This window comes from Pyrus communis, chromosome 4, assembly GCF_963583255.1.
Source record: "Pyrus communis chromosome 4, drPyrComm1.1, whole genome shotgun sequence".
In the NCBI taxonomy this organism is placed as follows: domain Eukaryota; kingdom Viridiplantae; phylum Streptophyta; class Magnoliopsida; order Rosales; family Rosaceae; genus Pyrus; species Pyrus communis.
In genome coordinates, this window is record NC_084806.1 from 26,417,489 (window position 1) to 26,433,368 (window position 15,880).

The 15,880-nt window shown below is 35.3% G+C and overlaps 1 pseudogene; it reads right to left on the reverse strand.

Moving 5' to 3' along the window:
• Nucleotides 1–2,606: 2,606 nt before the first annotated feature.
• Nucleotides 2,607–5,521, reverse strand: LOC137732901 (disease resistance protein RUN1-like; annotated as a pseudogene).
• Between the last annotated feature and the right edge of the window lie 10,359 nt (nt 5,522–15,880).

The following is a 15,880-nucleotide window of genomic DNA, read 5'->3' on the forward strand; positions in this document are numbered from 1 at the left end:
TTCAGTATCACGTGGTGGTTTATTAACTTTGTGGATAGCTTCTTCACTCTAATCTATGCTCAACTTGGAATCAACATTTTTGGTCTAGCATTCTGAAATGCATTCCTTAAACCCCATTATTTGATTTGTACATTCTAACTTGCTTAAGTTAATGGTCTTGGGGGTTCGACATTGCTGAGCTTTCTAGTCCATTTTCTCTCTTCATCTAATCCTAGAGACAAATTTTGGTGCGATAATCCGACTTCAGTAAAGACTGTTTCTATGATTCTTCCTTAGAGAAAGGAAAACCAGATGCTGGTAAAGCTAGGGATTAGAATATCCAAGACCATGTGTGTTTCATGCTCACTTAACTTATTTGTAATTTCGTTAGTTTTTTAATTGGATTTTATAGTTTTTTGTAGCATCAGACATGTTCTGACTTTTAGTGACTAATTTTGTGTCACAGAATTATGCTTCAAGACGGCTATGTACAGATCATTTGTTACATGTGATGATCCAAAAGGAGTTGTTGATTGTGGAATGATTAGAAAATCGAAAAGTGGTTCCTTGAGAACAGAGCAGAAGATGGAAAATCGAAGAACTCGAGAACAAGTTTGTATCACAACGCAGAGAAGGATGTTGTGATCACAGGGGAGTATCAGAGCCCTTCATCTTTTCAGCTCATGGAGGTGTCCAGAGGAGCTCAGAAGCTGAACCGCACGATTGATTCCTGGTCGAAAGGGATGAGGTTTGAAGGGTGGCAGCGAGAACATATTGCGTGTTGGAAGACTATAAATAAATTTGAAAGGACGTGTGTACCTTTTATACGGAAGCTTGAATCTCAACATGCTCCGACAAACATGAACAACTGCTCTGACCCTCCGTGCACTTCTAGAACCTCTCAGGTCGTCGGGTTGGCTACGGTATGTCGAGTTACCCCTTGGTTTTTACCTCCCAAGAACTAGAACCAAAAGTGATGGCTCTAAAGACCTAACTAGAATATTTGAACTGTGGAAAAGCTTGTGTTTCTTGTTTTTTTTCTCTCTTCCCCAAAGTCTCCTTATATAGTGGTTGGGAAGAATGTACAAAGACCGAAAAGGCCATGAAAATCCCAAGTCTATTCTAATATGATATCTCTTGATTTCCATCTAATTATCACATAGATAATTAGGAGGTTAATATCCTCATGTGGATGGAATATCCTTTGATATTTATTTATCCCATAAAATAAATCCTACATTTCCCACTCACCCACATAGGATGTGGCATAGTCTCAATCAACACACTTAGTTCACATCCATTCTATATAGGAAATGGGACGCACTACCTTGCTAGAAAGAACGTACATAACCAGGAGCACTACCATTAAGCTATCACTAAACTAACAACAGTGCATCACTTGGAAGTTCATTGCTTTATGCCCCAGACTGTTCATCACACACCAGACTTGATATTCTTTATCCTTCGTTATGAAATAAAAAACAATGTCATGTCTCACAAGTATCATGTATCCATGTCTTATGTTTGATATCAAATATCAAAAGACGCCGTGCAGCTAATGAATCACATGAAATGGTGTTTTCTTCAAACTGTCTTCCTTAAGCTCTCATGTCAATCTAATTTGATTTAACTGCTTGTCTAGACACATCTTGGGATAGTAGCTAACTTGACCATCTTAGATAAACGTGCTAAAGTAGCGATCATTAAACCTCATCTTTCTAACATAGATTTAGTTCAAAAGGCATAAGGGTGGAATCGTGTAGATTCCTTGTGGTTCACACAATGATTGAAGCAGGGATCAATTCACCACTCCCATTATCAGTCGATTATAGCACATATAGTATGATTTGTATGCTATGGTGTATCCTCATTTCAATGAGTGTGTCACATGTCCATTGGACATACACCATATGGATCTTAGTCTAGTCGCTACACAAGCACCTAACCTGAGTCTTCTAGCCTAGTCGCCTTCACAGCGCCCACCTAGATACTCATATTTGGCTTTACAAGCTTCATCGTGAAACAAATCTCACATTCGACTTTTGTTAAGTCTCATCTTAGACATTTCTAAGGCGACGTTTACCTTGTGCATATTGGTATGTTCAACATACACGTTCGGTCTCGCAGTCCAATGCGTTAAGGACACAAATGTCTCATCCTACTCGCTATCTTAGTGCCAGGGCAAATCGTTCGTGTGAAAAACTGATTCTAGCTTGGTGACACTCGTAAAGATGTGTAAACAATCATTTCAAAAATAAATATGAAATGAAAAACTTCAATGTCTCTTTATTCAATAATAATGTCAAATACAAAGAAAAACACATCAAACCCTACATAAACCCATATTCTTTACATGAGCTAGAAACGAGTTTCTAATTATGGGTTTAGTCATGGGATTAGTGAGCATATTGCTGGTCGAGATATTTTTCAACACTACTTCACCTTTGGTAACCTTGTTCTTAAAGAATGATATCGTGTATCTATGTGCTTAGATTTGCCATGATATTTAGGATCTTTAGTGTATGCTAAGGCCGAAGTACTATCACAGTAGACAAGTACGGCTTCTTAAGCATAAGCTGTAACTCCCATCTATCGTAGAAACCTCCTAAGCCAAACATCTTGAACAGTTAATCCAGGGCAACATATTCTGACTCCATTGTGGACAAAGCAATACAAGTTTGCTTCTTGCTACACCAAGAAACAATTCCACCTCCAAGGACAAAAGCATAACCTGAGGTGGACTTGCGTTCATCTCTATCGCTTGCCCAGTTTGCATCACTATATCCTCTCAACTTCAAATCCCCTTCTTGGTAACTTAGGGCTAAATCTTTTGTTCCTTGCATGTTTCTAAAAATGTCCGGATGCGTGCAAAGCACTGTGTACATCAGACTTCCTACTACAGAGGCATAGGGGAAGTTTGCCATTTGTTGTTTCTCCTTCTTAGTCTTCGGACACTGTTCTAAGGATAATATTGCGCCTATTTCCATAGGAGTGTCTATGGGTTTGGAGTTCTCCATCTTAAATCGTTTAAGTACCTTCCTAATGTAAGTCTCTTGAGATAAACTTAGAAGTTTCCTTGACAAACTCAAACCAATCAAGAACATAATTCACATCAAGGAAAATGCCACCGAATCCACAAGAAGTCCATCCCTATATACACATTGCAAGTGTCACACACACACACACACACACAAGTCCATCCCTATATACACATTGCAAGTGTCACACACACACACACACACACACACACACACATATATATATATATATATGTATATATAGATTATGTGCGTTTGTGTGCATGCGCACGATAGGAAGGCAAGGAGAGAGAGAAAGAGAGATACTTGTAGGATGTTCTTTTTAAAATCAACTATCAGATTGAGAGAGAGAGAGATACCTGTAGGATGTTCTTAAAATCAGCTGCGAGATTGGTACAACGACTCATATCAATCCTTGTCATGGAGTTTAATGACTTATCCAAGCCTAGAACCTCAGTGAGTTTGGGTGAACTCATTACATCCAGTTCTCTCATATTTGTCATATTTGAAAAATTAGGCATTGTTTCCAATGCAGGGCAACCATCGGCATCCAGAAGTTTCAAATTTCTTGGTAAGTCAGGGATTGTATGAAGAAACTCGCATTTACTTAACCATAGAGTTTCAAGCTTTGAAAGATCACTGAAGCTTGGTAGGGTATGAAAGTCATTCCCAACAAGATCCAAATATTGTAAAGAAATTAGAATCCCAAGATCCTTGGGGATTCCATCATCATTTAATGCGCTCATTCTAAGACGAATGATATGAAAGTTGGTGATTTGGTCACCATTGAAGCTTGGCAGAGAAACAAGCTTGTCACATCCTTCAAGGTTCACCAAAGAGTCTCTTGTAAGATCATCAATGGAGGGGTGAATCTCGGACATACGAAGACAGTTTTCCAATATCAACTCTTTAAGATTTGGGACTTGTGAAAGGTCTGGTGATTTGATTAGGGAATGGGAACTACCAAGATGAATGATTTTAAATTTTTTCTGAAGCAACTGTTGTAGAAAACAAAGAAAAATAGAAATTAATATCCGAAAGGAACATGGCATAAAAAAGAGAAGGGAATCCAAAAACAAATAGAAGCAGAACATCATTATGTGTAATTGATTGTACCTTGGAACCCTCCCAAACTTCTACGAGATCGTGGTTGATCATTTCTAAAAAAACTAGTTTATCTTGATCAAAAAAGTCATCTGGTATGGACTGCAAACGACAATTATACTAGCGCAACCATATTAACTCTTTGGGAAGCTGTTTATATTCTCCATTGAGCGTTACGTTGCTGAGGTCAAGCAGTCTCAGTTTCTTCATTTTGGCAAATGCTTTTGTACTGAAACTAGCATCATCAGAGCTTTGCAAATCTAGAGCACGTCCAATTTTTCCAGTTCCCTGTTAACAAAAAAAGGTTATGATGGTAAGAAACAGATTATTTGCATATGTTTACATGTGTTATTATTCATTACGCAAAATCACCTACGGTGAATATATTACACATGAATGTTGTTTTAATTGACATACGCGGGTTACATATATGATTTTCTTGTGCGATGCATTAATCCAAAATTAAATTGGGAATGTACTTATGGATTTATTTGTCAATACATTGGTGACATCTTGACGATTCCACAACCTACTACATTTTCCAGGATGATCAAGGGATTTTTCATAAATGATTACTCGGGCCATTTCTTGAAGCAAATCTTGCACATTCAACTTGTTGCCTTCAACATATACAAAGCATTGTTCATAGAGGACACTGATTCCTATTGTTGCAAAAAATTCACATTCATCTTATACTTTTGTGACAAAGTCCTTGTCTCCTCCAATAAAAAAATAAGATATGTCAAGGAATATAGCATTCTCTGTCTCATCTAGCCCTTCAATGCTTGTTCGTAGTGGTTTTTATTACTTTTCCTTTAGGAGTTCTTTCCAATTTCTTCAATTGACTTTTCCACTCTACTATGGTTCTTTTAAACAAAAAAGAACCTAAAACTTTAATGGCTAGTGGCAATCCATCACAGTAAGAAACAAACTTTTCTGGGAGTTCAAGATATTCTTCATCAGGCCAACTATTTTCAAAGGCATGCCAACTAAAGAGCTCCAGAGATTCTCCATCCTTCAATTTTTGAGCTGAATATACTTTGTCCACATTTAGTAATAAATGTTTATCTCGTGTCGTTATGATAATTCTACTTCCTGGACCAAACCAATCACGATTTCCAGCTATTGCATCCAGTTGTTCCCACTTCATCTATGTTGTCAATAACAAGAAGTACATTGCTATGTGACAATTGATCTTTTATCTGACCGATGCCTTCAACATCACTGTTTATTACAGACTTCTTTTTCAAGATGTCATAAATAAGTTTTTCTTGCAAATAAGCCAGATCATGTTTACTTGTAATGTCGCGAACGTCAGTAAGGAAATATTTGAATTGGAACTTATGATGAATTTGGTTATAAATAGCTTTGGCAGCTGTTGTTTTACCCAATCCACCCATCCCTAGAATTCCAACCATGAGAACATCATCCAATCCACCATCTGAAAGATAACTGATAATATCTTGAATGTAAGAATTGATTCCAACTTGGTGCTTGGCCACATGTAATTAGTCTGTGCTGGGGAGCCATTCCCAAATATTCTCATCAATAATTTTCCTGATAAGCTTTGCTTCGTGCCTGAAAACACAATTCGTAAGAAAATACAAATGGCGGTGACCTACTATTTGAAAGAATTAACTAACCAGAAGAATATATATATATATATTTGTAGTTATGCTTGTTATATTCAATTTTTCCGTCAAGATTGTATTTGAATTGTTCACTAACTAAACCCAGAACCATGCATTGAAACTATGCACAAAGAGGAATGAAGCTTTCGCTTGAAAAGCATATAGAAACCAATTGCTCAAGATACAAGAACTATATCGATTGTATAGGAAAATTAGGGTTTGCTTTAGTTTTCTCGATAAATAGATGCTCAATTGATGTATTTGTAGTTACATTGATTAGGGTTATGTTCTACAATGTAGGGTGAAAGTGGTTTTGAGAGTTGGAAGATAAATAATCTTGGGATATACATGTTAAAAGTGATTTGGGTGTATTTAGAATTTTATTTTATTTTTTCAAAACCTTATGAGGTCAAAATTGTCATTGCATATTAGAGGGGTGTATTCAATTGGAACTTTGAGAGATTTTAATTCTTTTTACAAGTCCAGGGATATTCAATAACGATTTCAAGTGATTCTCTGAATGTCTAGGTGTACTTAATCAAAATTTTAAAGAATTTATAATATTGCAGGTATATTCAATTAGAAATAGATTTTTAAAGGATTTTTAAAAAAATTAGGGAATTCGAGGGAATTGGAGAGATTTTGACACATCCCGACCCGGATTGTCCACTAGGACTTCGAATCGAGTTGTGCTGGCCGACACCTAGAAGGTGACGAAGCCATAAAGTATAATGACGTGGAATATGTGAATAAATTTAAACCTAAAAGTGCCTAAATACGAGAGTGCGCTGTGAGCGGAAATGAACCCATTTCACATGTGACGTCAGAGTATAAGTAAAGTACAGTAGAGTGGATTGAAAATCATACCATCGAAGGTAATCTCCAATACCAAGATTTGCCACGAATCGTCATTGATACGAAAACTCTGCTACTAGAACCTGGAGGGATAAAAAAAAAAAAAAAAAAAACAAGAGTGAGTGGGCCTGAAAATAACGTTTTAATAAAGACCTTCTAAACGTTATAATCCTTTGCTGTAATACCTGTATAATTTTTAGAAAATCATACTACATATAAGTATGAAATCAAATGTAAATCAACAGTAAATCCAGGAAAATTCCAAATCACTACATATTGGCAGCAATATATAAAAAAATCAGGTGCTCATCAATCTATGATAACACACGAGTCGGAGTTGCCTAGCGCAACATGTATGACTCATAAATCAATCTATGATAACACATGTGTCAGAGTTGTCTAATGCAACCTGTATGACTCATAGGCAACCTGTACAACTCATAAATCAATCTATGATAACACATGAGTCAGAGTTGTCTAATGCAACTTGTACGACTTATAGGCAACCTGTACGACAGTGTCGGAGTCGCCTAGTATTGCAACCTGTACGACAGTATCGGAGTTGCCTATTATTGCAACCTGTACGACAATGTTGGAGTTGCTTATAACATAAATATAGTCAAGCCATAACTCAATCATTTCAAATAACACCCTAAACTCACTTGAACTTACATGCGCGTCCCGCGTTCACCTTAGCACTTCCAAGCATTTACAACAATTATAGGCAGGTAATATGCATATGGATATGCGATGATGCAATCCAAAACTCAACCATATCATAGTATTTTAAAATATATATTAACAAGGCATAAATGCATAAACCAAATTAAAAGCATTTGTGGAACTATCAATCATATATATACTATAAAAAGGAACAAACCCACTCACCTGAGGTTCGCGCCACGACTCCTTAGCACGAATATCGAGACATCACGAATGATTATCACCTAGAACAAATATTCAATCACGTCTCAGAACTCTTATCAATAAAACACGTAACTTACATAAAACACATCCCAAGGACGTTCTAGAATGATTTGAGACCCATTGACCAAAAGTTAACCGTCGGTCAAAGATCAACGATAGGGTCCACAACCCTACGTAACTCGATCCGGAAGATCAGTACCTCAGATTTTTGATCCGTAACTTCCAAAGATACAAATTATTCTTCTAGAACAACATCCTAAAGTTTCGGAACGATCTAACGGTCGGATCTTCCATTCATGCAAGGACCCCGTAACGGCCAATTAGGTGGTCAACTACGAAACTACATTAAAACATCGTAATTTCACTAAACGGATGTCAAATATAGAATTGAAGCATCCAAATTAGCCAAAGATGGTCAAGTGGGGTCTCGGCCCACGCGGTGGTTGGCCGCCACAGTTCGCCGGAAAAATTCCACTATTTCTAAAAATTCTCAAATTTCACAAAAATGAAGATCTCAAAGAGAGGAACAACTTTTATACCGGCCACAAAGTCCAAAAGTGGACGGAAGATGGTCAATTTTGCCCACAAAGCCAATGGGGGCCTAAAGCTTCCCGGTGTCGATTTCTCGTCTACGGTGATCCAACGGGGTCAAGGTTGGTCGGGATTTTCTCCTGGGATGATGGGCTACAAAGTCCAAGTGGTGGTAGCGGCCATCGCTTTGCCGATTCGCTGAAAAAGTGAAAAGAGTGGCCGGAGCACTGTTAATTTTCGTCAACTTTCGTGGCCTCAAACCGCCACATACCGTGGTTAATCAAGGTGGTTCTTGGGTGGGTTTTGTAGAGGGGAATGAGAGCTTCAAGATGGTGGTGGTGGCGTTGAAAAACTCCACCGGAGTTGGTCGGAATCGGCCTTGGAAAATGGGAGGTCGAACTGGGTTGTGTGGTGTGCACGGGTTGAAAGGGAAGGGGATGAGGTTCTTCTCTCTCCTTCCTGATTGACTAGTCCCTCTCTCTAATTTTTTATTGGTCCTCCTTCTAGCATATCTAATTGGTCACTTAAACAAAATAGCTGATTGGTCCCCTTATTCTTGCTTAAAATCTGATTGGTTTCTTTTCCACAAGGTGGGAGTTCAATTTATTTATAGCTAAACTTTAAATAACCAATTTCAAACGTCTGTAACTATACTGTTATAATCCAGACTCGCAAACAGTTTTTGCCTATGCGTTCGTGGTAATGATTACTACACAAATACTCCAAAAGAATGACTCATACATCTCTTTAAACAATGGCCAATGGAAGTCAAAATCTTTGCCTCTAGGGCATTTTCGTCAATTCACACTTTTAAAATTTATAAAACGTAAAATTAGGGATGGGTTGTCACATATTTGGTAGTGTATTTTAAGCATTCTTAATTTTCACCTCTTCCCCTAAGAATTTGAGGGAATTCACTTAAAACTTTACATAGAATCTCTATAAATCAATTAAACTCTATCAAAATCCATGGATTTATAAATTCATTAAAATCTCTCAAAATCTCAATTGTATACACCTTCCTTAAGGTATATATGTCATCTAATGTTAAAATTTAATGTGAGGTGTAGTCAACATTGTGGGGTGCTAATAAAAGCCTATTGCATATTCACCTAGATTGTATAGGCAATTTATTTACCTTTTCCTTGGGTGGAATTTACATTAGTTTGTAGGTACATCAGCACACCTATAATAGGGTCAATTTGCCTTGCACCAATAGATGAATTAGTATCATACAATTTCATGAATTTAATTTGAAACTTTCGCCCATTAATGCCATGCACATTAAATCAACTTGAAATTTTAATTATTATGAAATTAAAAGAATCATTAATTAGCCAAATGAAAATAAATTACAATCAAACAAAACCAAATGTATCATCACATAATACTAGACCTGGCATTCGTGTCGTGTTGCCCGTGTTCGTGTCGTTTTCGTGTCATACCCGATATCTTAACGGGTCGTGTCGTGTAACACAAACGGGTAAAATGACCCGACCCGAAATCGACCCGATAATATTAACGGGTAATATGACCCGACCCGTTACCTGTTAAGAAAATATATTTTAAACTAATAAATAATTAAATAAAAAAACATAATACTTTTTTGAGTGAAAAAAAGGTTGCACGCCCAAACTAATAACCCTAAACCTAAACCGACTTATTACTAATAACCCTAAACCATTCCTCAAATTTGATCTTCTACCAACATGTCAAATTGTGATAGATTGATAATTTATTACTAATAACCCTAAACCATTCCTCAAATTTGATCTTCTACCAACATGTCAAATTGTGATAGATTGATAATCTATAATGATAGATAATACATACCATATTGTCACATTCAACCAAAAAAAAACACAATTTTCTTTTAAGTATATATTTACATATCCAAAATAAGAGCATAATAAAAAAAACATTAGAACATTACAAAATATCAAATGTTCAAAAGATTTGCAAAATTAAGGACATTGGAACATTAGAACATCTTGCATATTTTCTTCCAATCAAACCTTTCAATTTTCCTCAATCACCATGGGAAAAAGTATTGGAACTTTGGCTTGATAGATTATCTTCAAGAGTTATATTGATGATGTTTTCACTGAGGCTTTCCACATTAGCACTCTCTTCCGCATAAACTAAACATAGAAAAATCAAACATTGTATATATACCATTCAAATTATGGGTACTAAAAATAATTATGAAAAGATATAAAAAATAGTTCTATATTATATAAACGATATACTACCTCCTTTTCCAAAAAGCCAATCTCGTGTACACAGCAAAGCTTGAACCGTGTCTGGCAACAATGAAGTACGATATTGATCTAGCACTTTACCCCCAATACTAAAAGCAGATTCTGACGCAACAGTTGAAATAGGAATTGTTAGCACATCTCGTGCTAACTGAGAAAGTATTGGATAATGAAAACGCTCCATTTGCCACCAAGAAAGAACATCTATATCTTGTCTTCTATCTAGTCTTTTATCATCCAAATACTTCTGTAATTCACCTTTTTCAACTGAGTTTGGACCATTTTAATTATTATCAAAATCCTACATCAAAAAAATAAAATAAAAACATAAACATCATAAAAAGTGTGCATAACCCAATTTCTAATATAATATTAATAGTTTTAAAGTACTATGTATAAAAAGGAAAATACAAACTTTATGTTACCTCAAAGAGAGCATCTCCACCTTCTATTTGATGATTAGGCGTCAAGTTCATTGGAATATTTGAATAATTAAGATGAGCAGATGCTTCCGAGTACACATTAAAGAGAGCAGTCAATGTGGCATAAACATTATTATATTCCATAGAATTCACGCCATGAAGCTTTGTGTAAGCCCAATCCACAAAATGTAGCTTATAACGAGGATCCAAGATGATTGCAATTGACATAATCAAACTGTAATCTGACCAATACTTCTCAAACTTCAAGTGCATATAATTCCCCATCTTATTCATGAAACTATCACTGTCATCAATGGCTGCCTTAATTTGAAGCTGAATTACGAACACTTTAGGGAAGAATAAATTTGATGTGGGGTACTTTGTTCCAGAGAATAAGCATGTAACATCATAAAAGTACCCCAAAAACTTCGAAATCTTCACCACTTTATCCCACTCTTCAGAAGAAGGACAACTTTCAAAATTTGAATCACTCAATCCTAAATTAATAAAAGCATATCGATAGAAAATGGCACTATCTAGCATAAGATAGGTTGAGTTCCATCTAGTAGGGACATCTTGTCTCAAACCTCTCTTACTATCCAATATCCCTACTTGCCTAACACATTCTTGAAACTTTAGTTTTCTAGCCTCAGAACCCTTTACATACTTGATGCATTCACGAATTTTTACCACCGAAGAATCAATTTCTTTAAGTCCATCTTGGACTATCAAATTCAAAATATGAGCACAACAACGCACATGAAAGAAATCACCATTCATCAAGAGAAGACCTCTAATATTTAATTGATTCCTCAAAATATTAACAAAACAAATATTTGAAGAAGCATTATCCAAGGTAATAGAAAATAACTTCTTCTCAATCCCCCACTCAGTCACCAACGCACTTATTTTCTCACATAATGCAACACCGGTATGTGGAGGAGGCATGTGACAAAAACTTATAATCCTTTTATTCAATTTCCAATCCTTGTCTACAAAGTGAGCAGTAAGTGCAAGATACCCATCAGTGCACTGAGATGACCATAAGTTTGATGTCAAACAAATTCTACCTTCAACCGAGCCTAACAAATTATGCAGTGCTTGTTTTTCAGTTTTGAACATCCTCAACACACAAGCTTTGATAGTATTTCGACATGGTAGCTTAATATCAGGACATACATATGCAAACAAAGCCTTAATTCCCTCATGTTCAACAAAATTAAAAGGAAGATTATGCTTGATGATTGCCTCTACTAATAAGCCACGAAATACTAGAGGATCAAACTTTTGGGAACACAATTCAGATGCCGACATAAACAATTCAACATTATTCTTTGCAGGGCATGTATTCAAATGTCTTTTCATATTTCCTGTCCCATGATGACTATCATCTATCACTACTTTCTTACAATCTTTGCATTGAGCACGACATTTACCATCTTCAAAAATAGTATCCAATTTAGTGAAAGTGTTCCAAACAGGAGATCGAAGTTTTCGCTTACCTAAATTGATTGTTCTAGCCTTTTTCTTTGCAAAACTCGTATTTGTATTCTCCATACTTTCGCTTCCAAGATCACGTTCTGTTCCCATTATAATCTCAACGGACTCCTCATCGTTTACTGAATTTGAATCTCTAGCATCCATTGCTTCTGAAACAAAAAGGGTATAAATTAATTAATAGCTTTTTAAATAGGTAGGATATTATATTACTAACAGTAACAATGGATATTACTAAGCAATAACCTCATTCACCAAGAAAATGTTGAACTGTATAAGAAGGTAAACCTAATTCATCAAGAAAACGTGGAGTTATCTAAGAAGGTACTGGTTTTGAAACTAAATAAACTTCAACTATCCAAGAAAGAGTAATAAAAATCTATAATCCAACCTACAAAAAATTGCAACATTTTTTCCGCAACACCTTAACAGAAGTTTCACATCCCAGGTTTATGGAACAAGGAATGTAAATGACACAAGTCGAAACACTCTTCTGACAAATGGTCAAGGTATTGAAGAGGACTCAAATGTACCTGTCCGTCTCCAGCTTAGCCAGCCACAACAACAAAGCTACGAGCCACCAGCAAGGGCAACAAATCTGGGGTATACCTTCTTCCTAAAACTACACTGTCCATTATGATTACCACTTTTAATTTTCTATTTATTGATCACACTGTTTTATGATGACTACAGCAGACTACAATTACACTAGCAAAGAAGATGCATCATATTAGGATAATGTTATTTTATTTCTCAAGAACAAGGCTGATGGATTCAAATTCATGTTCTATCACACTAGTGGTAAAAGAGCTGCAGAACAATCCACAAAAGGACCTTGATTTGAAAACAATGATTTGATGTGTGTATGACAATCAATGAAACCAGCTACATATGTAAAGATGAGATCAATATATAATAAAGAATAATTGACTTGCAATTCACGTGCAGCGCAACTTTTAGAAATCTCTTAGTCTATCAGCATCTGTTAAACAAACTTTCTCTGAAACATATTGCAATGTTTATATGCATGTCATCAATTTTTGTATACAAAATTACAAATTAAAAAGCCATAGAACTGAGGCATAATGTTTTGCCAGAATTCCTCTTCCTAATAAATTATAATTAATTCATAATTAATCCGGACACTTAAAACAATTTTCCAAGATTTAATTTCTATCCCTCATTTTCGTTAGGGTCACAACAATGATCTAAATTAGTACTCTCCAAAGCAGCCACTGCTTGCTTTCAGTTCAGTTACATTTTTTCATTTCCAATTTTCCATGAATGGAGGAATAAAGAGGGAGAAATACTTACATAGAGAAATACAGAGAAAGTGGCTGTGCGAATGGAGGACGAGAAGATCGTGGCTGTCGGATTAGAGTTTTTTGGAAGAACAAACGGTGGGAGAGAGGGGCTAGGAAGAATAAATGGCGCCGCTGGTCAGGACTTGGGACTGGGAGAAATAGATAGGGTTACCGGTTACGGCTTGCGGAAGGGGAGGGGAAAGTCGAGAGGAGAGACTAGAGAAAGGGATTAGATTTATTATTTAGGGCTGCTGGGCATTTGCATTTGGGCAGTGGGCTGGCAGCCTGGGCCCTGGGCTCTCAAAGTCAGTGGGCTGGCTTTGTTAGTGGCTTTTATTTATTTATTTGTTTGAAGTCTTTAATAGTTTTTTAATTAATGTAGAAGTATAAAAAATATAGAAAAAATATATAAACGCTCGTAATAACAAGCTTTACAACTTTCGTGAAGAGCTTAACTTTGAAATTCGCCACTATAATCATATAAATCATAGATTAAAATTTAACCGTTGATTGTTGTTTACATTTACGCTTCATTTTTCTCATCAAATTTTGTTTTTTCAGATTTTTTTTTTTTGAAAACATGATCTATTAGAGGATGCCAAAAGATGAACGGTTTGGATCGTTGATATTATGTTCAGAGTTTTATGGTTAGTGAAAATATTGCTTGATGTTTATAAAGTTTCTACAAACTATATGATATCGACTCATATTTCAATTAACCGTAAATATCGAAACATGATATTAAAGATCTAAACCGCTCATCTTCTTACATCCGCCAGATGATCATGTTTTCAAAAAAGAAAATTTTAAAAATGAAATTCAGTAACAAGAATAAGGCGTAAATGACAATCAACGGTTTAATATAAATTTAAGGTTTATGGATTATAGTGTTGGATTTCGAAGCTGACCCCTTCATGAAAGTTGTAAAGCTTGTCATTATGAGTGATTGTATATTTTTTTTACATTTTTTACACTTCTACAATAATTATTATTAACTTTATTAATTTTTCCCTCAAATAAAAAACATTATTTATGAGGATTTGGAGGATTTTAAAAATCTAAACGATAATGTAAGTGTAACCATTATATACTGGTAGATGAATAATGATGAATCACAAGTGTTTATATATTCTTTGACATTTTTCATACTTGTATGTATGTCTTCTTAGTTTATTTTAATTTTGGACAACAACATATTAAATAAAATTTATTATCCTAAACTTTTCAAGGGTATTGACTATTGAGGTGGGCCTGGCCCACGGTTTCCTTCTGGTAGCATGGTTTAAGGCTTTAAGCCTTTTAGGGAAGCATATTTGATTTTATAAGTTGGACTCTCTCTCTCTCTCTCCCTAAAATCAAATGTGCATGGTTTTATAAAATCAAATGAAGCAGCATGACTCCTAAGTCCTAACCCTTTGGCCTTTGCTTGACAACCTATGGGTCAGAATTTCCTCCTTCAAGGAAGGAGAGCTCCCATATGATATCCTAGTATTGATAATAAGGAACTCTCATAATAAAAATAAATAATGACAAAATTTTTGTTTTTTTTAACTTATATAGAATAATAATACAAAACTATATATTTAATATAGAATATATTGTACATATAATATATTAATAGGGCTATTGTATTTTATAATAAATCTTTTAGTAATTAAACTTTAAAATTATCAAAATCATTTTTTTCTTAACGGGTCGAAACAGGTTACCCACGTGTTACCCGCGTGTATACCCGTTAACAACCCGTTATTAACGGGTTCTTAACGGGTCACCCGATAATGACCCGATAAGTTATCGTGTTGACCCGAAACCCGTTATTTTCGTGTCGTTTTCGTGTCATGTCAGAAACTGCCGGGTCTACATAATACGGGGCATTTTAAGACTATAAAATTATCTGAGTCATAAAGAAAATTTAAGGAGTTTTTTTTTTAATTTTTATTTATTTTTTATTAAAACCCAGTCAACGGATTTAAGGTTGGAGTCATTTAGTATTACGACCTTGAGATATTCTTTTTCATTAGTAAGTGAGAGGTCTTATATTCGATTCTTGCCAAATCGAATTTAAACCACATTATTGATAAACCAATTGTGAGGCTAAGTTCATCACTTCCCCCTTAGCATAAATAATATCGTTTGTTAAAAAAAAAGTTATAGAAAAAAGATAATGATGGATTTTTTTTGACAAAAAAAAAAATGATGGATTAAAGGCAAAGAAAAAGGAATTTAAAGGGGGAATGCTAAATTAAAGTTGAATCTTTAGATATAAACCCTTGCAGCTCTTATTTCTTGAACAAAAACCCACATAGTTATAAACATCCAAATAAAACCCAAATT